Raw genomic sequence first — 26,097 nt, forward strand, 5'->3', positions numbered from 1 at the left:
TGTGTGCTTATGTAACTAAGCAGTTTTCAATGTGTCCTTATGTGTGTCTAACATTTTGTTTCTGTACACCTTGTGCGTTGAACCTGTGTGTGAGTGTGTGTGCTCATGCGTGTGGGAGCGTTTGAGTGAGTGCATGTGTGTGTATTTGGTTTTGTTTGTGTGTGAGAGAGAGAGTGAGAGAGTGTCCATGTGTGTGGTTGTGCGCGTGTTTGAATCTGGTTTTGTCAGTGTGGTATGTATCTGTTTTGTGTGTGTATGTGTGTGTGTGTGTGAATGACAGAGTGTGTGTGTGTGTGTGAATGAGAGAGTGGGTGTGAATGAGTGTGTGTGTGTGAATGAGTGTGTGTGTGTGTGAATGAGAGAGTGGGCATGTGTGTGTGCGTGAATGAGAGAGTGGGTATGTGTGTGTGTGTGTTTGTGTCTGTTTTTGTCTGCGTTTATGTGGTTTCCTCCATGTTTGTATGTCAGTAGTTTTGAGTTTCTATGTTTGTCTGTGTGTCTGGTGTTTTGTTTATGAGCATCTTGTGTGCGGGTGTGTATTTGTATCTGGTTTTGTGTGTGTGCGTGTTTCTATATGATTTGATCTATTTTTTGTGTGTGTGCGGGCAATCTTGAGTGTGTCCATGTTTGTGTGTGTCTGATGTTTTGTTTATGTGCATCGTGTGTGTTGCACCTGAGTGTGTGTGTGTTCCTGCCTGTCACTGTGTGTGTGTGTGTGTGTCTATCCCCGATAGGTGTGCAAATTGCTTGGATTCCTCTAGGACCCGGTGGGAGCGCTGTACACTCGGGCTACGCCGCACGTCAGTGACTGAATGTACACGGAAGAGGAGGAGGCGGAGGCTGCAGCCAGTCAGCGAGGTACAAAGAACTGGGCATTCACCTTTAAATCCGTCCATTTAAACAAAATACTTCCTACTCTCGGCGCCGGCTCCCATGGATCCCACTTACCTGCGCACGGAGGCGGATAAGGAGCAGCGGGCTTAAGCTGACAACCCAGGTAACCGGAGAAATTGCCAGCGTTTGTCTGTTTGTCGCTCTCTCCCCCTTTGCTTGCTGCTAGCCTTTGCGCTGAAAGTGTCAGGTGGCGCAGAGCCACACTGCATCTGAGTGTTTATCTGAATCATTGAGAGGGCCCAGTTACTGCCGTGGCGTCTCGTCTCCCCCTTCCCTCTCCCTCGCAAGGAGAGCGGGGCGCAGGAGCAGGAGCAAGCGGAGACGCAAAGCTCTGTGCTTGGTGGTGGTGGCGGTGTCACGGGCTGTTAGCGTTGAGTGCTGAGCATAATATTGCAACACACTCTCACCAGCCGGAGCATATACACCCACATTGCGTCCAGTCTAGGGGTAAGGCGCAAGCGCGGGACTCCATAGCACAGATATATACATACACTGAGAAAGAAAAAGGGTAGCAGGGTTACATTGGACGTAACATTGTTTAATACCCCTGCTTTCTTTTTTCTATTGTTAACAAACCCTGCAACCGGAGGGAGCCGGAGACCCGCTTTAATGCACCAATGTGTTGCCTTCAGCACCTCCAGCTGAACGGTTGTTGCTCAACCCTTCTACCTGCAAATGTCAATGGGATGACATTTAGACAAGGAACATGGTTTGATTCTTCCTGCTATTGAAAGTTGCACTTCTATTTTCTACCGAAGGTCAGCCAGTTCTTACCTACTTCCTCCCAGTGTGGTTTCCAATCTCAGCCACAAGAGGATGAAAGGTACTGCGTTCACTCAACAGCCTTCCCATGTATTTCTACGGCCAAATGAATCAACCGCGGCGTTTAGACCTGCGAGAGATTTGCTCGCAGTGTCCCATCGGATGTTGTTTCCCTGAACTCAACATGTGTCTGCGATTGATTTCTGAAATGCGCCGGTTTAGCGATTGAACTGGCCTCCAATGCAATGCTTAGCCGTTCTCGGAAGCGTGGGGAACCTCGAGCAATAACACTTGATAAAGTTTAGAGGCAACAGTGTCTGTACTTCTGGGGAGCTGAGACTTGTACCGGTATGACGGAGATTCCTTCAACATATCAACATTGGGGTTCTTGCATTGTGTCGCTTAAATGGTTTGAACTCCGAGTGCGTTGTTTGGAAGGTGTGTACAAATTAAGAAAATAGGCACCGTACAAAGTTGACCCCTCCATTCGGCTCTAGGGCCTGACGTTGCGGATTGTGCACTCTTGTTGATCTTTTGCCGGGAGACCTGATAGAAGTGTATGCAACAATGAGAGGCATAGATAGTCAGGACCCATTCCCAAGGTAGGATTGTCAATTATCAGAGAGCACAGCTGTAAGGTGGGAGGTGGAACGATTAAAGGGCACAAAGTGCGAGAGTAACACGGCAGGTCAGGCAACATCGCTGGAGAACATGGATAGGGGACAAATCAGGTTGTGACCCTTCTTCAGATCCTATCAGAATGTCTTCACCCAATACATCACCAAACCATGTTCTCCAGAGATGTTGTCTGACCTGATGAGTTACTACAGCAATGTGTGTCCTTTGTGTATTAACCAGCATCTGCAGTTCTTTGTTTCTACAATGTTTAACGGAGGCAAGAGTGTTTTATTGTCATATGTCCCGGACGGGACAATGAAATTCTTACTTGCTGCAGCACAACAGAATATGTGAATATGTGAACATTGTACATAATGGCGGGAAAAAAGAAAAAATTAAATAAATAAATAACAAATGTAGTGCAAATAACAAATAATAATATAGTCTTTTGCAGTTCAGAGCTCATAGCTTATTCGTTGTGTTTAATAGCCTGATGGCTGTGTGGAAGAGCTGTTCCTGAACCTGAACATTACAGTCTTCAGGCTCCTGTACCTTCTTCCTGATGGCAATGGTGAGACAAGTGTGTGGCCAGGATGGTGTGGGTCCTTGATGATTTTGGCTGCCTTTTTGAGGCAGCGACTACGATAGATCCCTTCAATGGTGGGGAGGACAAAGCCAGTGATGGACTGGGCAGTGGTCACAACTTTTTGTAGTCTTTTTCACTCCTGGACATTCAAGTTGCAGAACCAGGCCACGGTGCAACCAGTCAGAACGCTCTCTACCGTGCACCTGTAGAAGTTTAGGAGAATCCTCTTCGACATGCCGAATCTCCGTAATCTTCTCAGGAAGTGGAGTCGCTGATGTACCTTCTTTATAATAGCATTGGTGTGCTGGGTCCAGGAAAGATCTTCTGATATATGCACGCCCAGGAATTTGAGATTATTAACCCTCTTCACCATTGTCCCGTTGACATAAACAGGATTGTGGGTCCTCATCCTTCCCCAACTAAAGTCCACAATCAGTTCCTTGGTCTTACTGATGTTGAGAGCCAGGTTGTTGTGCTGGCACCATTTGGTCAGTTGTTCGATCTCACTTCTATACTCTGACTCGTCCTCATCTGTGATTCATCCAACCACAATGGTGTCATCGGCGAACTTGATGATGGAGTTCACACTATGACCGGCTGCGCAGTCATGGGTATAGAGTGAGTAAAGCAGGGGGCTGAGCACGCAGCCTTGAGGTGCTCCCGTACTAATTGTTACTGAGGATGAAGCTGTTCCTCCAATTCGAACAGATTGTGGTCTGTGGATGAGGAAGTCGAGGATCCAATTGCGGAGGGATGCGCCAATGGTAACCAGCTTGGAAGGGATGATGGTAATAAAGGCTGAGCTGTAGTCCATAAATTTTCAAGAGAGAGTTACATTTTGCTCTTGGGGCGAGTGAAATCAAGGGATACGGGGGAAAAACAGGAAAGAGGTACTGATTTTAGATGAACAGCCATGATCATATTGAATGGCAGTGCTGGCTCGAAGGGCCGAATAGCCTATTCCTGCACCCATTTTCTATGTTTCTATGCTTGAGTATATGGCAATAAAACTCGACCACTGATTTTGAAGCATTCATGCATGGTGGAGGTATCCCATGAGTTGTTTCAAGTTCCCCTGTTCTCTCAGTTACGAGGGAACCGAGGGACATGGCAGATCCATATTCCAACAGCGGGTGTCGGGGGACCACTTGGAGGGAGAAGCTGCCGAGCCCAAGGTGGGCTGTGGGAGGCATCCCCCCACAGCCCAACGGCTGAAGAGGGAGACGGACGACGGTTCGCAGGACAACTCCATAATCCATTTCCCTCCTCTCCCTGCATAGCCATATGAGCATCCAAAAGGACTGTTCCAAGCACTCGCCACCACCCTCTGTAAAGAAAAGTTGACCTGCACATCTTTAAACTGTGCCCTTCTCACCTTAAAGCTGTGCTGTGAACTAGGCAACTGAACCATCCTATAACCAACTAGAGAGAGGTCTTGACCTCCCATCTACCTCATAGGAGACCCTTGGACTATGATTAATTGGATTTTACAGGACTTTATCTTGCACTAAATGTTATTCCCTTTAACCTTTACCTGTACACTGTGGATGGCTTGATCGTAATCATGCAGGACTGGATAAAATGCAATACCAAGTTATTCACTGTACCTCAGTACATGTGGTAATAAACTAGGCTAAACCAAACCTAAACTGTAGTATTTTAATGCATTTGAGAGACACTGCTGTCTTTTCTTTCATGTGCGCAGTTATTCAGCGGGGACTTGTATATATCAACAATGCTGGGGGATGAGAGTGTAAGATCCCAATCTTCAAGTAAGATGCACTTTAATAAGAGCTTCTTGCAGTGTTTCCACAGAGGACTGATTATTTGGAATTATCTTCCAGCTGAAGGTAATGCAGTGTAATTATCAAGAACACGGTGAATACCTGGTTAGGAGCAGATGATTAGAATGATTAATTGCTGCAGAGCTTGTTAAGTCAACTCGACAGCCCTGAGTCCTGGCTTTCATAGCAAAAGGATTGAGTATAGGAGCAGGGAGGTTCTACTGTAGTTGTACAGGGTCTTGGTGAGACCACACCTGGAGTATTGCGTACAGTTTTGGTCTCCAAATCTGAGGAAGGACATTATTGCCATAGAGGGAGTGCAGAGAAGGTTCACCAGACTGATTCCTGGGATGTCAGGACTGTCTTATGAAGAAAGACTGGATAGACTTGGTTTATACTCTCTAGAATTTAGGAGATTGAGAGGGGATCTTATAGAAACTTACAAAATTCTTAAGGGGTTGGACAGGCTAGATGCAGGAAGATTGCTCCCGATGTTGGGGAAGTCCAGGACAAGGGGTCACAGCTTAAGGATAAGGGGGAAATCCTTTAAAACCGAGATGAGAAGAACTTTTTTCACACAGAGTGGTGAATCTCTGGAACTCTCTGCCACAGAGGGTAGTCGAGGCCAGTTCATTGGCTATATTTAAGAGGGAGTTAGATGTGGCCCTTGTGGCTAAGGGGATCAGAGGGTATGGAGAGAAGGCAGGTACGGGATACTGCATTGGATGATCAGCCATGATCATATTGAATGGTGGTGCAGGCTCGAAGGGCCGAATGGCCTACTCCTGCACCTAATTTCTATGTTTCTATGTTACAGGTGGGAGTGGGTGCAGAATTGCATCAAGAGTTATGGGACTAGGAGGGTGTGCTGGGAATGTATCTTTGGAGACTTAAGCCCCTGTCCCACTTAGGAAACCTGAACGGAAACCTCTGGAGACTTTGCGCCCCACCCAAGGTTTCTGTGCGGTTCCCAGAGGTTCCCGGAGGTTTTTGTCAGTCTCCCTACCGGCTTCCACGACCTGCAACCTCCGGCAACCACCTGCAACCTCCGGGAACCGCACGGAAACCTTGGGTGGGGCGCAAAGTCTCCAGAGGTTTCCATTCAGGTATCCTAAGTGGGACAGGGGCATTAGAATAGGAAGCTTTTGCGGGAGATTTAAACAAAAAACAGACTGGTATTAAACCGATATGAGAAATTATCTGCTTGTAGACACCAATCGTTAACGAATCCTTCATGCAAACCTTGAGAAATCTTCCGATTTAGGGTGGCACATTGGCGCAGCAATAGAGTTGCAGCCCCGCAGTGCCAGAGACCTGGGTTCAATCCTGACTATGGGTGCTCTCTGTACATTCTCCACGTGATCACATGGATTTTCTTCATGTGACTTTTGACTCGAGAAACATTGCGGAAACGGGTCCTTCGGCCCACTGATCCTGTGCGGACTGGCAACCACCCTTGTACACTAGCACTATCTTACATACTAGGGGCAATGTACAATTTTACCAAAGCCAATTAACCTAGAAACCTGTACTACTTTGCAGTGTGGGAGGAAACTGGAACACCCAGAGAAAACCTACGAGGTCACAGTGTGAACGTACAAACTCCGTAGAGACAGCACCCATAGTCAGGATTGAACCTGGAACTTTGGCGCTGTAAGGCAGCAACTCTACTGCTGCACCACTGTGCTGGGTGCTCCAGTTTCCTTCCACACTATAAAGATTTGTAGGTTAATTGGATGGTTAAAATAGTAAATTGCCCCCAGTGTGTGTAGGATAGTGTTAAATGTACCGGGTGATCGCTGGGGCGTGGACTCAGTGGGCCGAAGGGCATTTTTCATGCTACAGTCTGGAATTTTGCTCAGAGAAGACTGAGCACAGAATGAGCAGGAGACAAAGGTTCACTGTTGACATCTGATGATTAGATGGGACAAAAGGTCTTTGCGGTTTCAACAGCACAATGGATGGTGCAGTGGAGCAGCTGGTAGAGTTGCTGCCTCATAGTACTAGAGACTAGGGTTTGAACCTAACTTTGGGTGCTGTCTGTGTGGAGTTTGCACGTTCTCCCTATGACCTCGTGTTTCCTCCACGTGCTCTGGATTCTTCCCACATCCCAAAAACATACTGGTTTCTATGTTTGTGTTTATATTTAATTGAGTTTATTGGTGTCACGTACTGAGGGCAGTGAAGAGCTTTTTGTATCGTACAATCTAGTCAGCAATAAAGACTATACTTTGTCACAAACTGTACTTTATAACATGTAGTGCAAGATAATTCCAGTAAAGTTCGATTTTTAAAATTAGTCTGAGGGTCTCCAATGAGGTCATTGTTAGATTGATTAGCCTCTGTAAATTTCCCCAAGTGTGTAGAGAGTGGATGAGATAATGGGATAACATAGAACTAGTGTGATCGGGTGATCAATGGTTGGCGAGGATTCCATGTTTTCTCTTTCAAACTGAGATGTGCCAAGATTTGAAATGGGAGCAATGATCTGTGTGTAGTAAAAGGAGGTGACATTTCAGAATGATTGGGTGACATTTCAGAATAATAGGGTAACATTTCTAGAAAGTGAAATGTACAACAAAGAAAACAACCAAGCAGTTTGGTGATTTTTTTTTTCCACACCTTTGTGACAAAAATATCAGAACAGGAGACCAAACCACAAGAAAGATAATTGTGCATATTTGCCGATGACTCTAAAGCAAATGGTATCGTGAAGATCGTTATCAAAAATTACAGCAGGATATTGATCGGTTGGACAAGTAGGTTGAGGAATAGTTAATGAAGTTTATTGCAGATAAGTGTGAGGTGTTGTATTTTGGGAAGTCAAACCAAGACAGGACCTTCACGGTGAATGGCAGGGCCCTGGAGAGTGTGGTAGAGCTTGGAGTGCAGGTACATAGTTCCTTGAAAGTGGCATTACAGGTAGATTGGATGGTTAAGACTGCTTTTATTACATTGGCCTTCATCAGTCACGATATTTAGTATAGAAGGCCTGGGTGAAATTTTAACATGGGTAGGGAGGGATTTAACCAAGGGTGATAGGATGGAGTCAAGGTATGTGGAAATGAGTTCGGTAGGGCACGAACAGGCAGAGACAAAGGGTCTACCGGGACAGTCAGGTTTGTGGATTTTGGGGAGAAGGTAAAATTGGGCCGTGTGGGGCTGGGGAACGATGAGGTTGGAGGCTCGGGGGGGGGCAGGGAGTCGGAGTTGATGAAGTCAGTGATGGTGCTAGAGATAGTGGCCTGGTGCTCGTCAGTGGGGTCATGGTCCAGGGGTAAGTAGGAGGAGGTGTCCGAGAGGGCTGAAGAAGTGTTTCGGTCCAAAATGTTGCCTATTTCCTTTGCTCCATAGATGCTGCTGCACCCGCTGAGTTTCTCCAGCATTTTTGCGTACCTATTGAGTATAGAAGTTGGGATGTTATGTTACAGTTGTACAAGGTGTTGGAATTTGGAATATGGTGTTCAGTTTTGGTCACCCTGCCATAGGAAATATATGATTAAGCTGGAAAGAGTGCAGAGAAGATTTACAAGGATGTTTGCCAGGTCTTGAGGGCCTGAGCTATAGGGTGAGGTTGGGCAGGCTAGGACTCTATTCCGAGGAGGATGAGAGGTTGATCTTACAGAGGCGTATACGATCATGAGGGGAATAGAAAGGGTGAAAGCATTGAGTCAGTTGCCCAGAGTAGGGGAATCAAGAACCAGAGGACATCAGGTTAAGTTGAGGGGAATGTTTTAATAGGAACTTGATGGGCAACTTTTTCCACATAGTGTAGTGGGTATATAGAATGAGCTGCCAGAAGTGGTGGTTGAGGCGGGAACTCTAACAGCACTTAAAGACTTTTGGACTGATAGGAAACATTTAGTGAAATATGAGCCAATTGTGGGCAGGCAGACAGGACTAGCATGGATGAGACATTTTAGTTGGCATGGGCCTGTTGGGCCAAATTTCTGTGCAGTATAACTCTGACCTTTCTTTGTATCCTTTGGGCACCAAACTAAATGTGAGGGGAAGAAAACATACCCGGAAGAATTATTCTAGTTTCTTTAAAAAAAAGACGAATAATTGGCTTAGTATATGACAAATTCACTAATAAGGGTCTCGACCCAAAACATATCACCGATCCATTTTCTCCAGAGATGCTGCCTGACCCATTGAGTTACTCCAGCATTTTGTATCCATCTTTGGTATATATCAACATCTGCAGTTCATTTTTATTACACATGTATTCTCATAGTCCAATTGCTCAGTGCATAAGCAAGACAAATAGACATCAAGGCTACATGTTTTAATGAAGTGCATTCTCTGTTCCTGTTACAGAGAATAATACAATCATGGAAGAGGAAGCCATTTGATTCATTGTTTCTCACTCAACGAGAAAAATAATGTTTGGCTTCTGACCAAACTGTTTCTTCAGGTGCAGTTCAAAGAAATGCAGTTAAGCGTTTCCACGTAGCCTCGTAGCGCTAGATACCAGAATTCAAACCTGACCTTGGATGCCGTCCCTGTGGAGTTTGCACGTACTCCCTGTGACTGCGTGGGTTTTCCCTGGGTGCGCCGGTTTCTCCCACATCCCAAAGACGTGCATGTTTGGAGGTTAATTGGCCTCTGTAAATTGCCTCTAATGTATAGGGTGTGGATGACAAAGTGAGATAACATAGAACTCGTGTAAACGGGTGATCGATGGTAGGCTTGGACCTCATAAGCTGAAGGGCCTGTTTTCATGCTGAATCTTTTAATCAATCAATTTCTCTTTACAAGGTTGGAGGTAGAGTGTTAGTCTATGAAATCTGTGCCTGCTTGTAGTTCAAACCATTCCCTACTATTTTTCTTTGTAAGCTATTCTTCACCCATTAGTTTAGGTATTGGTTTACTCAAGTCATGTATGATACGGTGATAAACATTGTTTTGCATGTTATCCAGTGACATCGTATCATATGTAGAAACAAAGAACTGCAAATGCTGATTTGTACCAAAGACAGACACAAAGTGTTAGAGTAACTCAGCGGGTCAGGCAGCATCTCTGTAGAAAAAGATTGGATGACCCTTCTTCAGATTAAATCGTATTTCTCAAAACTCTGAATATATTTTCCCTTTGGCAGTTTGCATCTGTGTTTACATTTATGCCATTTGAATTGAAAAACAATCTCTATGAGTGGGATAACATAGAACTAGTTTGAACAGATGATCGACGGCCAGCATGGTCTCAGTGGGCCAAAGGGCCTGTTTCTATGCTGTATCTCTAAACTAAACTAAAGTACTTTTTTTTTGGCTGAGGTTTTTTTGTTATTGCTGGTAATCAAACTGATAGAGCTGTTGCTTCACAGCACCAGAGACCAGGGTTTAATCCTGACCTCTGACACCGTCTGTGAGGAATTTGCACATTCTCCCCGTGATTGCGTGGATTTCCTCATGGTGCTCCAGTTTCCTCCCACATCCCAAAAGGATTGTTGCTTAATTGGACTCTAAACTTGCCTTCGGTGTGTACCTGTACGGTGAGTACTTCGGCCTGACTTTGGGTGAACTGGGGATGGGGACTGGACATTGTGCCTTCCCCCACAGTGGTAACCATTGTGGGGGGGATGATTTTTTTTGTGTGTAGGTAAACATGTTAGTCTGTGTCCAAGATGGCTGTCGGAAGGGAGAGTGTACGCTGACGCGGTTTGGCTGCCGCTGCTCTCTCTTCACATTGTGTTTTTGATTTTTTGTCTTTGGATCGAATTCTGTTTTTAATTTGTGTATTGGTGATGTCTTTATTATTTATTTTATTCCGATTATATGTTTTATTATTCTTGTTAATCTCTGTAAGGTGTCCTTGAGACTTTTGAAAGGTGCCCACAAATAAAATTTATTATTATTATTATTATTATTATTAAAACATAGAATAACAGAACTTGTCTGAATGGTGATCGATGGTTGGTGTAGGCTCAGTGGGCCACAGGGCATGATTCCACAATGTATCTTTGAACTAAAGAGGGTCCGAAGAAGGGTCTTAAAACGAAACCTCACCTATTCCTTTTCTCCAGAGATGCTCATAAAGTCATAGTCAAATGGTGATACAGTGTGGTACAGGCCCTTCCATCCAACTTGCCTACACCAGCTAACAATGTTCCAGCTACACTAGTCCTACCTGCCCGCGTTTGGACAATATTTATCTTAACCTGTCCCATCCGACTAACTGTCTCTTAAATGTTGGGACAGTCCCTGCCTGCCTAGATGCTGTCTGATCAGCTAAGTTACTCCAGTGTTTTGTGTCTATCTTGGGTTTAATACACGTTTAAATACATTAGCTTTTCCATCAGTCCCTAACAATGGTGGGTGAGACTTTGAGATAGACCAGGGCTATTGATTATAGATGCTCCAGTTAGCCAAGTATAACTCTTATTTAATGGGTTTCTAGGTCTTGACCATTTTGGGGATTACATTTTCTGATTGAACTTGTTGGTTGAATGGACAAAAGTTTTATTACCTGGGGTTCTGGGATCTTGGCCTGTTTTTTAATAATTAATTCCTTGATCCTTTTCCATTTTTTAATGTGAATACCTTTGACAAGAAGCCATGAGCAGCATTCAGTATTTGTGCTGCTTGGTTTTGTGACTTTATTCACTGGGTCGTTTGGAATGTACACGTTTAATCAAACAATTGAGATGTCAATACTTTATAATCCTTTATTTGCTTAGAGACTCAGCATGGAAAGAGGCCCTTCGGCCTACCGAGTCCCATATTGACCTACAATTGCCCGTTCGCCCTAGTTCTATGTTATCCCATGTTCTCATCCACTCTACACATTAGGGGCAATTTTACAGAAGCATAATAAACCACACATCTTCGAAAGTGAGAGAAAACTGGAGGAAGTGCAAGTGGTCATGGAGAATTGTGCAAACGCCACATAAACAGATAGATGAGGTCAGAATCGTTGAAGTGACCTCAGATGGACGAGGTCAGAATGGAGCCTGCGTCTCTGGTGCTTTGAGACAGCACCTCTCCCAGTTGTGCCCATCTGCCGCTGCTAAATTTTCAAAATTGAGAGGCCATAATAATTCATAAGATTTCTTTTAAGATCAGGGGGGTTGTTAAACAATAATTGTCACAGGACCTTAAAAGTGATGAGATGGAAAATAGTCACAATTTCAACCATTCAAAGATGTCACGTGGAAACACAGTTAACTTTCTAAGCAAATTTCACTCTGTGGCACCGATGCAACCTATGCACTTGTGAAGTTTTCTACCCCTCTATTAGTCATTATCAGAGATGCAGCATGGAAACAGGCCCTTCGGCCCACCGTATCAGCGCCGCCCAGCAATCAACCGTACACTAGCACTATCCTACACACAAGGGACAATTAACCTACAAACCTGTGCGTCTTTGGAGTGTCGGGGGGGAAAAGTGGAGCATCTGGAGAAAACCCATAGTCACGGAGAACGTACAAATTCCATACAGACAGCACGTATAGTCGCGATTGAACCCGGGTCTTTGGCATTGTAAGACAGCAACTCTACTGTTGCGCCATTGAAGTTGGTGCCAGTTCCCTCTACAGGGAATGATGTTCTGCAACCTATTCCAGAACATTCCTCAGTACTCTACAGTCATTCAAGAATATATGATTTTTGTCATCGCTTTGCAGCATCAGGGGCAAGCCAGTTTTTAATGGACTTTCGGTCAATGTTGCATTCCCTCTGGCCCACAAACGTTTTATGCAGATATTCATTCTGTCACGTAATTAGTTAGAAATGCTGACTTCACCCTCTCTCTTTTCTCTGCTCTCCCCCCCTGTGCACACACATTTCTCCCACTTCCCCCCCGCAGCCCCATCTTTCTGTCTCTCCCCCACCTCTTGTCCTCTTCCACCCACATCCCTCTTCTGGCTTTATATTTCTCCTCTCCTTACCTGCCACCCTTTTGTCTCATTTTCATCTCTAGCCCTTGTCCATACATTTTCCAATCAATACCACCTTACCTTTATCCATCTGTCACTGACTAACCAGCTGAGTTACTCAGACAATTTTGTCGACCTGTTTCCGCACTGTATCTCTAAAGCCTAAAAGTAAAGTCTGTATAGTTGATTTCATCCTCTAGTTTAAACTTGTACCTTTTGATTTCAGGATGTGTCCAATTCTTAAAATATCTGTTTAAATGTTAATTTAATTTATACATTTTACTTCCTAACTTGCTGGTTGAATAACTTGTTTGAACTGATGCCTGACAACACTTTCATCATTGTTCAACTTCTGTCAAGGGGAAGTTATACGCACCCTCGTTTCACTTCACCCTCTCACACCCTCGACCACACAGTTGCAGCATGGGATTAGAATACTAATATAAACGTCTCTTCTATTTATCTCCTCCAAAGACGATTTGTTACTACCATCTATGAGAAAGAAGCGAGTGTTACCAAACTTCTGAATTCTCTGGGGTGGAACCCTCTCCAAGACAGACGTGAAGCTCACCGTTTGACCTGTTTTTACAAAATGTTAAATGGTCAGCTCGACATAGATTACAAGACCTACACCAAACCCAAACCAATTAGGAGCAGACGAGGGCATTCGATCCAATTTGTGATTCCAGCTACCAAGACAGATGTGTACAGTAATTCGTTCTTCCCCCACACAATTAAAGCAAGGAATAATCTCCACCCTACTATAGTTACCCAACCAGATGCAACTAAATGTAAGGTAGCTCTTTCTTCCTAATAACCCTTTCTGACTTAAATCCTCCCTCCACCACCTCCAGTTTAAATTCCATTTGGAATATTTTGGAGAACCAAGAAGAACAGATCTCAACCTGAAACGTCACCCATCCATTTTCTCCAGAGATGCTGCCTGTCCTGCTGAGTTACTGTCTAATTTAGTGCCTAGCTTCAGTGTAAACCAACATCTGCAGTTCCATCCCACACAGATATCGGTCACTCCGCAGAGATTACTGGGTCTTTATGCTTGGTTTTTATGCGTGGACAATGACAAATGCCTTCACTTCATTGTTAACCACATCCAGACTCATTCTTTTGGACCATCATATACTTTACAGCATTGTTTTTTTTGCATTGGAAACCACTTGCAAATATTGATTGTGCTTTGACATCACATGGAATAGCCAGCTTCATGAAATGAATTCTCCAGCTGGAAAAAAAATGTTTTAATTAATTCAAACCATAACAAGACAAGTGAACTAGGGAAATGTGAGCAAAACACAAGGTGCTGGGGGAACTCAATGGTCAGGCAACATCTGTGGAGGGAGTGCAGTTAACGTTTAAGTCTGAGAGGAATCCCGATCCAAAACATTAAATCTGAGGAAGAGTCTCAACCTGAAACATTGCCTGTCTGTTTAGTTTGGAGATAGTGTGGAAACAGGCTATTCAGCCCACTGAGTTTCTGCCAGCCAATGATTACCCATACCACAGTGGTGTAGTGATCCTGACCCAGGTTCTATCCTGACCATGGGTGCTGTCTGTACAAAGTTTGCACCTTCTCCCTGCGACCGTTTGAGTTTTCTCCGCGTGCTCCGGTTTCCTCCCACACTCCAAAGACGTGCAGGTTTGTAGCTTAATTGGCTTCTGTAAATTTTTAATTGTCCCTAGTGTGTAGGACGGTATTAGGGTACGGGGTAATTGGTGTGGTTTGGTGGGCTGAAGGCCTGTTTCCATGCTGTATCTCTAAACTAAACTTGTTTCAATTGAATATAAAGATGATTTAATAGAACAGCATTTGACAACACTTATGTTTGACATAATTAATTTTAGTAGCTAATGTATAATAAATGGCAACCTCCATTTACAGCCAGTTAGAACAGGAGTGAAGAGTATTTTCTTTCTAAATCATCAGTGCACGAGGGTGCTTTGCAACTTCAGTGATGGAATACACCAACAGGTGCTACTTATTCCGACAACAAACAGCCAATGTGTTTTGGAACACAAGCTATTCATCAGTCTTGTCAGGCTCACCGTTCATTCTTGCACAAAAGCTCAGACACAATGCATTCATGTCTTGTGTTGCACAGACTCGACTCCGTGCTCCAAAACACAAGCACTATCTGCTGTAATACATGTGTCCTTACACCGCAACCACACACCAAGGGAGGAAACAAAGATCTCGGAGAAAACCCATGCAGGTCATGGGGACAACGTATAAACTCAGTAAAGACGGCACCCGTAGTCAGGATCAAACCTGGGTCCTCAGCACTGCATGCGCTGTAAGGCCCCTGTCCCACTTGGGAAACCTGAACAGAAACCTCTGGAGGCTTTGCGCCCCACCCAAGGTTTCTGTGCGGTTACCGGAGGTTGCAGGTGGTTGCCGGAGGTTGCAGGTAGTGGAAGCAGGTAGGGAGACTGACAAAAACCTCCGGGAACCGCACGGAAACCTTGGGCGGGGCGCAAAGTCTCCAGAGGTTTCCGTTCAGGTTTCCTAAGTGGGACGGGCATAAGGCAGCAACTCTACTGCTGCACCTCCATGCCGCCCCAAAGTTACATAGGCATTGGAGCTTTTATTAAAATGGCATTTTATTCTATTTCTGCATCCTAATCTTTATCTTTAGTGTCAAATATACATTTCTCTTCCTGTGGCCATAATTTTATGGCTTTTTTGCAATAATGTGTCATTTTGAGTGTTGGTGCCTTGACTCAAATTCGTGTTTGCTGCAAACGTTTTCTTCAGTATATGGCTTATCATTTAGAGTCATGGAGTCGAGCAGCATGAAAACAGGCTCCTTGGCTCGACTTGCCCATGCAGACCAAGATGCCCCATCTACAGTAGTCCCATCTGCCTGTATTTTGTCCATATCACTCGACACCATTTCTATCCATGTATCTGTCTAAATGTTTTTTAATTATAATAATAATAATAATAATGGATGGGATTTATATGGCGCCTTTCTAATACTCAAGGCGCTTTACATCGCATTATTCATTCACTCCTCAGTCATACTCGGTGGCGGTGAGCTACTTCTGTAGCCACAGCTGCCCTGGGGCAGACTGACGGAAGCGTGGCTGCCAATCTGCGCCTACGGCCCCTCCGACCACCACCAATCACTCACACAAATTCACACACATTCACACACAGGCAAAGGTGGGTGAAGTGTCTTGCCCAAGGACACAACGACAATATGCACTCCAAGCAGGATTCGAACCGGCTACCTTCCGATCGCCAGCCGAACACTTAGCCCATTGTGCCATCTGTCGTCCCATATAATTATAATACCTGCCTTAACTACCTCCTCTGGCAACTCGTTCCATATACTCACTGCTCTCTGCATTTGTTTACCTTGGTTAGCACACGCATTGCTATACCATATCAATCTTAAGTATGCTAGACAAAAATGCTGGATAAACTCAGCAGGTGAGGCAGCATCTATGCTGAGTTTCTCCAGCATTTTTGTCTACCTTTGATTTTTCCAGCATCTGCAGTTCTTTCTTAATCTTAAGTGTGCTATTCACATTCAGTATTTGTAAGCAATTCTTTCTGGCCTGTACACAGTATAGGGCTGGGCTAAGGTTACATGGCTTAGCCTGACCCAAATCCAAATGTTTTTCCATTTACAAAATGGTGTATGTTATTGACTCAAACCTAAAACATCACCATGTCTCTTCAGGGTTAGATTGCGTAATTAGCTTCTGCACTCTAAAGGGACAGCATAGAAACAGGCCCTGCGGCCCATTTAGTTCATGCTGACCAGCAATCACTCATTCACACTAGTTCTATGTTTCGCTGAACACCTTCGTTCAGTTCACCCTGGCCTGTGCGATCTCCTGGTTTCCAAACACTCTAGCTTCCGTTCTCAGTCCCTATCCCATACTGACCTTTCTGTCCTGAGCCTTCTCCAATGTCGAAGTGAGGCCCAATGCAAATTGGAGGAACAGCACCTCAAATTTCACTTGGGCAGCTTGCACCCTAGCGTTATGAATATTGATTTATTTGACTTCAAGTGACCCTTGCATCCTCTTTCTCTCCGTCCCTCCCCTACCCGAGCCGTCATACTAGTTCCACTTCCCAACAGCCAACAATGGACCATTGTGGGCTCCACCTTTCCTTGATCACTGTTGCTGGCTTTGATCTGTCTTTTTGCAAATCTTTCATTAATTTGTTCAATGTACATTTCCATACACCTCGTTTCCCTCTCCCCAGACTCTGCCCCGGAATGTCCCACATTCCTTTTCTCCAGAGATACTGCCTGTATTACTCTGTATAACTGAGTTACTCCAGCTTTTTTTGTCTACCTTCAAACTTATATGTCTTTAGAATGTGGAAGGAAACCGGAGCAGCCGGAGAAAACCTATGTGGTCGCAGGGAGAAAGTACAAACTCCGTATAGACAGCACCCATAGTCAGGATCGAACCCGGGTCTCTGGCGCTGTGAGGCAGCAACTCTACCACTGTGCCACCCTGTTGCCTATAGTTGTGTAAAATAGAGATGTGAAACTTATCAGGATGGAGGGGTGCAGAGAATTTTGGAGGATTCGTGGTGAACTAAAGGTTACAGATATTATGATGAATGGAATCATGCAGGGATTTAAACACAGGAGAGACAGTCTGGAATCAAGAGTGTTTAATTGTCATTTGCATTGTGACTGGAACCATGACATTCTTAATGTTGTAGCTTTGTAGACATATTAAAGATTAGAGGGTTTCGGCTACAAGGGGAGGTTGGGTAAACTTGGAATGTTTTCTCCGGAATTGTGGGAGGTTAAGAAAATACTTGATAGAAGTATGTACAATTATGAGATGAGTAGATAGGGAAGACAGTCAGAACCTTTTTCCCCCAGGGTGGAAATGTTCAACAATAGAGGTCATAGCTATAAACTGAGAGGAGGAGAGTTTAATGGGGATGTGTGGGGCATATGTATTTTTTACACAGAGAGTGGCGGGGGCCAGGACCATATTGCCAGGGGTGGTGGTGGAGGCAGATACGATAGTATCTTGGCATCTTGCTCGACACAGACATTGTTGTTTGAAGGGACCGTTCATGTACGATACTGTTCCATATTATATAAATATACATGTACCAGACACACACAAGGATGAGGCCATATTCTTGACTCCCAATGCATTAAAAATATTTTTTGCCGTTCCAGTTGTGTTTTCTAGTGTTGACAAATTGCAATTAAAATTATTGAGGACTGTCTTTACCGAACACGTTTGTTGCGCTTACACTGGTTTGTTTGCAGAGACACTGGTCTCTATTGTAAATGTGGACAATAGATGAGACATCAGTAAAACAAAGGCAGAACGTGTGTGTTTAAACTGTACACTTTATCGAATGCACACTCACAGTCCAAATAATTTTATGCCTTTGATTCCCTTCATCTGATGTCTGTCTTTATTCCCAATGTTGTGGGAATTTACAGAAGCCAATGTTAGAGTCATACATCATGGACATCGGCCGCTTGGCCCAACATGCCTAGGTCAACCAAAATGTCCCATTTACATGAGCCCCACCTGCCTGTATTTGGCCCATATCCCACTAACTCTTTCCTATCCATGTTCCCGTCCAAGTGTTTTTTAAATGTTGTTATAATACAGCATGCAAATTTGGTCCTACCTGTCCATGTCGAACTACATGTCCCATCTACGCGAGTCCCACCTGCCTGCGTTTGGCCCATATCCCGCTAAACCTTTCCTATCCGTGTACCTGTCCAAATGTTTTTAAGTGTTGCAGTAGTACCTGCCTCAACGACCCCCTCTTGCAGCTTATTCCATGCACCCACTGTGTGTGAAAAGTTGCCTCACTGGTTCCGATTAAAACTTTCTCTCCTCATCTTTAACCTAGGTCCTCTGTTTCTTGATTCCCCTACTCTGGGTAAAATACCCTGTGCCTTCATCCTGTCTATTCCTCTCATGATTTTGATTCACCTCTAAGATCACCCCTCATTCTCCTGTGTTCCATGCAAGAACGGAACTCACTATCAAAACATGGAGGGGACGGGGACACAATTTTTTGGCGGCCACGTGCGCATGCACACACTTGCGCGCGAGGCTTCGGAGGCTCAATCCAGCGCTAAATGCAGCTCAACTGCCTGTCTCACCGGGTTGATTAACAGCCCTGTCTGGACTGACGGGATACCAGCGCTGCTTATCTGCGCTGGCCATATTTCCCGCAAGCCCAGGCAGGTTAACCTGGCGGGGATGTCGCCCACCTCTCAAAACATGGGGGGACGTGTCCCCTCTAGCCCCCCCGGGTTTTCCGCCCCTGGTTCCATGGTATAAAGTCGTAGCCTGCCCAACCTCTCTCTGTAGCTCGGGCCCTTGCATCAAGGCAACATCCTCGTAGATCTTCTATGCACTCTTTCCAGGTTAATTGATGAGCTTGGTATAATTCTCAGCCATGACTCTAATTTTCAAGCCTTTTCATTTTGCTTTGGAAAACTTTTATTTGCGATATTGATAAAGCATTCGTGAACTTCCTCTGGATAAGTAACAGTCAACATAAATATTCAACCTTTGATATATGGTTGCAAACAAACATTCTGTTCAACAAAATTTATCGTCTTTTGTGAAAAGGTTCACAGTATTATCTGGATCATATCAACAAATAGTGTTCATCTACATTTGGGTAAAATTCCCAAATTAAATATTAGCAGATTTAAAAAAAATACAAATTTTAAATGAATTGTCCTTCCTTTTGAACAACTGCTACTCGATAGTCCTTTCAGTGTTTCAATAGTATGCCTATTCTGTGAAATTTATAGTGCATTAATAACTCTGCTCACAGCCCATGCTCGAGTTTTGACCGTATTCCAACATACTTCATGTCTTCGCTGAGAGAAACGTCCAAGAGTTGAGTTTTTAATTGCCATATCCACTGAAACGGAATCATGAAATTCTTACTTCGTTTAGTTCAGTGATACAGCGTGGAAACTGGTCTACGGCCCACCCACGGTCACCTGTTCTATCCTACACACTGGGGACAATTTACAGAGGCCAATTAACCTACACGTCTACATGTCTTTATAGTGTGGGAGGAAACTGGAACACCCGGAGAAAACCCATGCGGTCAGAGAGAGAGCGTGCGAACTCCGTACAGACAGCACCCGTGGTCAGGATCGAACAAGGGTCTCTGGCGCTGTACGGCAGCAACTCTGTCGGCCTGAATATGCAGCAGCACAAAAGATTCCTAAACAGAGCCTCAATAGATAATATAATAAATAAAGAGGATAAAAAGTTCAATAAAGAAACCGAAAATCAAACTGTGTAAAATAAAAACTGAAACCTGACGTTCCTAGCGCAATAAAGTCAGTCCATTGTTCAGAGTTTAATTGGAGTTCGTAATGTCTAAAAGGCTGATGGTTGTTGGGGAGAAGCTGTTTCTGAACCTGGATGTCAGTTTTCAGACTCCAATACCTTCTTCCCGATGGCAGGAGTGAAATAAGGGTGTGGCCAGGATGCTGCGGGTCTCTGATGATGCTGGCTGCCTTTTTCAGGCAGTGCCTCCAAGAGCTCCCATCCATGGTGGGGAGGTTGGTACTGCTGATGGACCGGGTAGTGTTCACTTCTTATAATCGCCTTCATTCCCAGACATTTGAGTTGTTTATGATGCTCCCTACCGCTGCATGATCTAGTGATGTACTCCAGCATTTTGTGTCTCTCCTGTATCAAATGAGTGGTGTAGACCCAAAGGCTAATTAAATGATGGTACAGTTGGCATAACAGATCACACGAGAAAGTCTGAATATGTGCTTGGCCACTGTAAATACAGTGTGCAAGATTCCCTTCACCCTCTGCTTGGCTGGAACCCTGCTGGCCTGTGCCCTTTGTATTGCAACTCTCTTTCTAATGTTAATGATGTAAGGAAGGCAGAATATTTTATGGGTAATATGACCTTTGGGCTTGCGGTTACCAAAACTGGGTGTGCCTTGTCTCAATTTAACTATGACTAATTGACGAAGGTTAAGGTTGGAATTAAAGCCCAATTTCGTTGTTCACGTGTTATGTGAGCATCAGGATAGTTCAAAGCAAAAACTGAAAACATGTTATCAGTTCATCTGTTCCTGTACTATTGAGACAATGGGTTGAATTGGAGGGGTGATGGGTCCAAGGGAGCCTGTGGTGTTCTCTGCTGCCTTCATGTGACCTTGAGCATTGTAGTGTGTTTGAAGGTGAGTGTTATGTGCCTTTGTGAACAAAACGTGTGATGTTCAAAGAATTCGGATAATTGCACCTGCCCCATCTGTTAGCTGAGAGTTGGCTGCTGTCAGTGAAGGGTGTTTGCGGGTAGCTCTACCTGTGTTAGTTGCTTCATAGGCAGTAACATGAAGCGCCTGAAACATTATTACCACCGATCTTCATTTATTTCATTAAATTAACATGTTCTAAGGTCAGGCAAATAGAGACCCAAGGTCATCATAAACTCTCAACTGACCTTGTTAGAGTTAACAGCAACCCCTGGCCCAGTAGCCTGTTTAAAAAAGGCTGTAGATTAAGATTAAGACATCTGGCTAAAATATATGTGTGTTTGGAGCCATGGAGTCTGAAGAAGGGTCTAGACCCAAAACGGCCCCTATCCATGTTATCCAGAGATGCTGCCTGTCCTTCTGTGTTACTCATAGAGTCATGCAGCTCAGAAGCAGGTCCTTTGGCCCAACTCGTCCACAACAATCAGGATGCCCCATTTAACCTAGTCCCATTTGTCTGCCTTATGTCCCTCTGAACTTTTCCTATCCATATTTCTGTCCAAATGTCTTTCAAATGTTGTCATTGTACCTTCCTCAGTTACTTCCTCTGAGGCAGCCAGTTCCATATACGCACCACTCAGAGTGAAAATGGTGCTTCTCAGATTCCTATTAAATGTAGTCCCTCTCACCTTAAACCTATGCCCTCCGGTTTACTTTACTTTAGAGATAGTGTGTAAACAGGCCCTTCGGCCCACAGAGTCCATGACGACCAACGGTCACCCTGTTGACGAGCACTATCCTACACATTTGGGACAATTTATAATTTTACCTAAACCAATTTGCCAGCAAACCTGTATTTCTTTGGAGTGTGGGAGGAAACAGGAGCATCCAGAGAAAACCCATGCAGTCACGGGCCGATCGCACAAACTCTGTACAGACAGCACCTGTAGTCAGGATCGAACTATGGTCTCTGCCCTATGGTTCTTGGTTTTTCTTTCCCTCTGCTCTGCGTACAAGACTTTGTGTACTCACCCTATCTATTCTCCTCATGGTTTTATACACTTCTATAAGATCATCCCTCAGCCTCCTGCACTCCGAATAAAGTCCTAGCCTGCCCATCCTCTTGCTATTGCTCAGACCCTCGAGGCCTGGCAACATCCTCCTAAATCTCTGCAGGTCTGGCACACTTTGGGAAGGGACATGGAAGGCAGTTCGCAGTTATGGCTGTAAGTTGTAAACTGAGGGAGTTCTTCAAAGATCTTAGTTTAGTTTTAGTTTAGAGATACAGCATGGAAATAAGCCCTTCGGCTCACTGTCCACACCATCCGGCAATCCCTGCGCACTTACACTATCCTACACGTACTAGGGACAATTTACAATTATACCAAGCCAATGAACCGACAAACCTGTACATCTTTGGATTGTGGTAGGAAACCGGAGAAAAAAACATGCAGGTCACAGGGAAAACATACAAACTCTGCACAGAAAGCTCCCTTGGTCAGGATCGAACCCAGGTCTCTAGCGCTGTAAGGCAGCAACTACTGTTGCTCCACTGTGCTGCCCTTGGGACAATCAGGTGTGAAGTGGATAATGGCAAAAAGTACATGAGCCAGCCACTGTACAAAGACAGCAAGTGGATATTATAGTTCATGAAGTGAATACTTTATGAAAGACAGTAAACGGTATTGATGAAACACAGAGACCCGCAATGTTGGAATAAGTTTTATTTGTAGCTTAGAAACTATGGGAGTAGAATTCCCTCTTTGTTTGCGTTTTCCATAAAGGAATACTGCTTAAAAGGACACAGTGCTTAGTTTGGTTTTAGTTTATAGATACCGTGTTGAAATAGGCACTTCAGTCCACCGAATCCAACTTACCAACGATTAGCTGTGCACTAGTTCTATCCTACACACTAGGGATAATTTACTGAAACAAATTACCCTACAAACCTGTATATGATTGGAGTGTAGGAGGGAACCGGAGCACCTGGGGCATACTCATGTGGTCACAGGGAGAATGTGCAAACTCCGTATAGACAGAACCCGTAGTTGGGATCAAACTCTGGTCACTGGTGCTGTAAGGCAGCAAATCTACCGCTGTGCCAATGAGCTGGAATACCTCAACGTGTCGGGCAGCACCTCTGGAGAACATGGATTGATGGTGTTTTGGGTCGTGACTCTTCTTTAGTGCCTGTGTTGTGAAGAAAATAATTCTTCGGTTGGAAGTAATATGAGTTACGAAGTGAATGGATTTTAAATTGGAAGGTTTGGATCCCAGTGGAGTGCATTCGCAGCTTTGATTTGCCTTTCTATCCCTGCTTTTCATCTGCTCTTGCTTCGTGAATGAAATGTGACTTTTCTGACATGAGTGTGATTATTGTATGTTGTGATCAAGCTTCAAAATCAATGAGCAGCCCATGAAATGAGAAATGGAGAAAAGGCAAAGAGAGCAGCAAAGTGGATGGGAATCAGAATGGGAGAGACCCTGGACAATGGAAATCTGACGAAGGGCCACAATGGTATCTGGGAAGAAGAGACTATTTTGATATTAAAAACAGAAAAGGCTGGCAGTACTCAGTGTGTTAAGTAGCATACATGGGGAGAGTTAGAGTAAATGTTGCAGGTTGATGATATTTCTTCATGTTTTAGTTTAGTTTATTGTCACGTGTACTAAGGTACAATGAAAATTTTTGTTGCGTGCTATCCAGTCGGCGGAATGATTACAATTGAGTCAATAGACAATAGGTGCAGGAGTAGGCCATTCGGCCCTTCGAGCCAGCACCGTCGTCAACAGTGTACAGATACATGATAAAGGGAATAACATTTAGTATAAGGTAAAGTTCGATTAAAGATAGCCTGAGGGTCTCCATTGAGTTTGATAGAAGCTTTGACCTCTCTCTAGTTGACGATAAATGGTTCAGTTGCCTGATAACAGCTGCGAAGAAACTCCCTGAATCTGGTGGTGTGTGTTTTCACACTTCTGTACCTCTTGCTTGATGGGAGAGGGAGTGATGGGGTGAGATTCGCCCTTCATTATGCTGGTGGCCTTGCCACGACAGCATGAAGTGTATGTGTGAAGTTCCCCACAGGAGATTAGTGGCACAAAATTAGAGCACATTGTGGGTAGGGTATTGACAGGGATAGAAAATTGGTTGGCTGACAGGAAACAAAGAGGAGGAATTAACGGGTCCCTTTCAGAATGGCAGGCAGGGACTAGAGGGGTGCCACAAGGCTCGGTGCTGGGACCGCAGCTATTCACAATATATATTAACGATTTAGATGAAGGAATTAAAAGTAACATTAGCAAATTTGCAGATGACACAAAGCTGGGTGGCAGTGTGAACTGTGAAGAGGATGCTGTGAGGATGCAGGGTGACTTGGACAGGTTGGGTGAGTGGGCAGATGCATGGCAGATGCAGTTTTATGTGGATAAATGTGAGGTTATCAATTTTGGTGACAAGAACAAGAAGGCAGATTATATCTGAATGGTGTCAGATTAGGAAATGGGGAAGTGCAACGAGACCTGGGTGTGCTTGTACATCAGTCACTGAAAGTAAGCATGGGGGTACAGCAGGCAGTGAAGAAAACTAATGGTATGTTGGCCTTCATACATGAGGATTTGAGTATATGAGCAAAGAGGTCCTTCTGCAGTTGTACAGGGCCCTGGTGAGACCACACCTGGAGTATTGTGTGCAGTTTTGGTCTCCTAATTTGAGGAAGGACATTCTTGCTATTGAGGGAGTGCAGCGTAGGTTCACGAGGTTAATTCCCGGGATGGCAGGACTGTCATATGATGAAAGAATGGAACAACTGGGCTTGGTAGGCGGCGCGACTCTCGTCTGCAGCGGCCTCTGCAGTCCGTCTGCGTTTTTATTATTTTATGTCTATGTTTTTATGTAGTTTTTGTTATTTTTGTTGGGGTATGTGTGTGTGGGGGGGTGGGGGTGGTGTGGGGGGGTTGGGGGTAACTTTTAAACCTCTCCCTGCACGGGAGACCCGACCTTTTCTTTGTCGGGTCTCCGTTGTCGGCTGCAACGAGGAGCGGCCTCCAACAGGAAGACCGGGGGCTGTGGTGCCGACTACTCACCTCACCGTCGCGGAGCTGGCCGAATCCAGAGCGGGTGGAGCTGTGGTGGACGCTGCTGCGACCCAACCCCCGGAGATTCGGTGGCTGCAACTGCGGGTTTGGCGGACGGCACCGGGAGCCCGCGGGTCCCTGGAGGGAGACCGCTTTTCAGGGCTTCCGCAGCGGCGACTTCTCCCGCCCGAGTTGCGGGGTTGAAGAGCTCCTGGAGCGGGGCCTTACACCATCGCCCCGCGCGGCTTGGAATGGCGGCGGGTCTCTGCGAGCGCATGCCGGGGGCTCTAACACCAAGACCCGGTGCGCGACCTTGCATCACCCGGCGTGGCTTTAATGGCCACGGGACAATCGCCATCGCCCGCCGGGGGCTTTGACTTTGACTTTGACTCTGACATCGGGGGGGGAGAGTGCAGTGGAGAGAGAAGTTTTTTTGGCCTTCCATCACAGCAATGTGATGGATGTTTATGTAAATTATGTTGTGTCTTGGGTCTATTTGTTTGTAATGTATGGCTGCAGAAACGGCATTTCGTTTGGACCTCAAGGGGTCCAAATGACAATAAATTGAATTGTATTGTATTGAATTGTATTGTATGTATTGTATTGTATTCACTGGAATTTAGGATGAGAGGATATCTTATAGAAACATATAAAATTATTAAGAGATTGGGCAAGCTAGATGCAGGAAACTTGTTCCCAATGTTGGGAGAGTCCAGAACCGGGGGCCACAGTTTAAGATAAAGGGGTAGGCCATTGAGAACTAAGATGAGGAAAGCCTTTTTCACCCAGAGAGTTTGAATTTGTGGAATTCCCTGCCACAGAAGGCATTGGAGGCCACTTCACTGGATGCATTCAAAAGAGTTAGATATAGCTCTCAGGGCTAGTGTAATCAAGGGATATGGGGAGAAGGCAGGAAAGGGGTACTGACTGTGGATGATCAGCCATGATCACATTGAATAGCAGTGCTGGCTCGAAGAGCAGAATGGCCTACTCCTGCACTTATTTTCTATGTAAATGGAGTCAATGGAAGGGAGTTTGGTTTGTGTGATGATCCTGGTTGCATCCACTATTCTCTGCAATTTGCTGTAGTCTTGGATGGAGCTGTTCCCAAATTATAGTGTGATGGTTTTAAACTAATGCTGTTTGGATGAAATGCCAAAGTAGGCAGCTATGGTACACCTGGGGAAGCCGATTAAGAAAGTCAGAAGCGAGCTTGTGAAGAACTCGCCAATATGTTCTTATTTGATGTAATGCACACAATTTTAAAGTAGAGTTGCACT

General features: G+C 44.8%; 1 protein-coding gene across 2 annotated transcripts in view; it reads left to right on the plus strand.

Moving 5' to 3' along the window:
* The first annotated feature begins 621 nt into the window (after window positions 1-621).
* ccser1 (coiled-coil serine rich protein 1) overlaps window positions 622-26,097 on the plus strand; it is a 1,210,497-nt gene continuing 1,185,021 nt past the window's right edge. For both annotated transcript variants that reach the window (XM_033022379.1, XM_033022389.1), the window contains exon 1: window positions 622-997. The gene's annotated coding sequence lies outside the window, so the exon portion shown is untranslated. The remainder of the gene's footprint in view (window positions 998-26,097) is intronic.

Source organism: Amblyraja radiata, chromosome 1 (genome assembly GCF_010909765.2).
Source record: "Amblyraja radiata isolate CabotCenter1 chromosome 1, sAmbRad1.1.pri, whole genome shotgun sequence".
In the NCBI taxonomy this organism is placed as follows: Eukaryota; Metazoa; Chordata; class Chondrichthyes; order Rajiformes; family Rajidae; genus Amblyraja; species Amblyraja radiata.